Source organism: Rhinoraja longicauda, unplaced genomic scaffold (assembly GCF_053455715.1).
Source record: "Rhinoraja longicauda isolate Sanriku21f unplaced genomic scaffold, sRhiLon1.1 Scf000606, whole genome shotgun sequence".
NCBI lineage: Eukaryota > Metazoa > Chordata > Chondrichthyes > Rajiformes > Arhynchobatidae > Rhinoraja > Rhinoraja longicauda.
Window position 1 is genome coordinate 30,654 of NW_027601822.1, and position 2,378 is coordinate 33,031.

Here is a 2,378-nt window from a genome sequence, read left to right on the forward strand (position 1 = left end):
ACTAGTGTAGATGGGTCATGTTGGTCGGTGTGGGCAGGTGGGACCAGTGTAGATGGGGCATGTTGGTCGGTGTGGGACTAGTGTAGATGGGGCATGTTGGTCGGTGTGGGCAGGTGGGACTAGTGTAGGTGGGGCATGTTGGTCGGTGTGGGCGGGTGGGACTAGTGTAGATGGGGCATGTTGGTCGGTGTGGGCAGGTGGGACTAGTGTAGATGGGGCATGTTGGTCGGTGTGGGCAGGTGAGACTAGTGTAGATGGGGCATGTTGGTCAGTGTGGGCAGGTGGGACTAGTGTAGATGGGGCATGTTGGTCGGTGTGGGCACGTGGGACGAATGTAGATGGGGCATGTTGGTCGGTGTGGGACTAGTGTAGATGGGGCATGTTGGTTGGTGTGGGCAGGTGGGACTAGTGTAGATGGGGCATGTTGGTCGGTGTGGGCGGGTGGGACTAGTGTAGATGGGGCATGTTGGTCAGTGTGGGCAGGTGGGACTAGTGTAGATGGGGCATGTTGGTCGGTGTGGGCAGGTGGGACTAGTGTAGATGGGGCATGTTGGTCGGTGTGGGCAGGTGGGACGAATGTAGATGGGGCATGTTGGTCGGTGTGGGCAGGTGGGACTAGTGTAGATGGGGCATGTTGGTCGGTGTGGGCGGGTGGGACTAGTGTAGATGGGGCATGTTGGTCGGTGTGGGCGGGTGGGACTAGTGTAGATGGGACATGTTGGTCGGTGTGGGACTAGTGTACATGGGGCATGTTGGTCGGTGTGGGACTAGTGTAGATGGGGCATGTTGGTCGGTGTGGGCAGGTGGGACTAGTGTAGATGGGGCATGTTGGTCAGTGTGGGCAGGTGGGACTAGTGTAGATGGGGCATGTTGGTCGGTGTGGGCAGGTGGGACTAGTGTAGATGGGGCATGTTGGTCGGTGTGGGCAGGTGGGACTAGTGTAGATGGGGCATGTTGGTCGGTGTGGGCAGGTGGGACTAATGTAGATGGGGCATGTTGGTCGGTGTGGGACTAGTGTAGATGGGGCATTTTGGCCGGTGTGGGCAGGTGGGACTAGTGTAGATGGGGCATGTTGGTCGGTGTGGGCAGGTGGGACTAGTGTAGATGGGGCATGTTGGTCGGTGTGGGCAGGTGGGACTAGTGTAGATGGGGCATGTTGGTCGGTGTGGGCAGGTGAGACTAGTGTAGATGGGGCATGTTGGTCAGTGTGGGCAGGTGGGACGAATGTAGATGGGGCATGTTGGTCGGTGTGGGCAGGTGGGACTAGTGTAGATGGGGCATGTTGGTCGGTGTGGGCAGGTGGGACTAGTGTAGATGGGGCATGTTGGTCGGTGTGGGCAGGTGGGACCAGTGTAGATGGGGCATGTTGGTCGGTGTGGGACTAGTGTAGATGGGGCATGTTGGTCGGTGTGGGCAGGTGGGACTAGTGTAGGTGGGGCATGTTGGTCGGTGTGGGCGGGTGGGACTAGTGTAGATGGGGCATGTTGGTCGGTGTGGGACTAGTGTAGATGGGGCATGTTGGTCGGTGTGGGCAGGTGGGACTAGTGTAGATGGGGCATGTTGGTCGGTGTGGGCAGGTGGGACTAGTGTAGATGGGGCATGTTGGTCGGTGTGGGCAGGTGGGACTAGTGTAGATGGGGCATGTTGGTCGGTGTGGGACTAGTGTAGATGGGGCATTTTGGCCGGTGTGGGCAGGTGGGACTAGTGTAGATGGGGCATGTTGGTCGGTGTGGGCAGGTGGGACTAGTGTAGATGGGGCATGTTGGTCGGTGTGGGCAGGTGGGACTAGTGTAGATGGGGCATGTTGGTCGGTGTGGGCAGGTGAGACTAGTGTAGATGGGGCATGTTGGTCAGTGTGGGCGGGTGGGACTAGTGTAGATGGGGCATGTTGGTCGGTGTGGGCAGGTGAGACTAGTGTAGATGGGGCATGTTGGTCGGTGTGGGCGGGTGGGACTAGTGTAGATGGGGCATGTTGGTCGGTGTGGGCGGGTGGGACTAGTGTAGATGGGGCATGTTGGCCGGTGTGGGCAGGTGGGACTAGTGTAGATGGGGCATGTTGGTCGGTGTGGGCAGGTGGGACTAGTGTAGATGGGGCATGTTGGTCAGTGTGGGACTAGTGTAGATGGGGCATGTTGGTCGGTGTGGGCAGGTGGGACTAGTGTAGATGGGGCATGTTGGTCGGTGTGGGCAGGTGGGACTAGTGTAGATGGGGCATGTTGGTCGTTGTGGGCAGGTGGGACTAGTGTAGATGGGGCATGTTGGTCGGTGTGGGCAGGTGGGACTAGTGTAGATGGGGCATGTTGGTCGGTGTGGGCAGGTGGGACTAGTGTAGGTGGGGCATGTTGGCCGGTGTGGGCGGGTGGGACTAGTGTAGATGG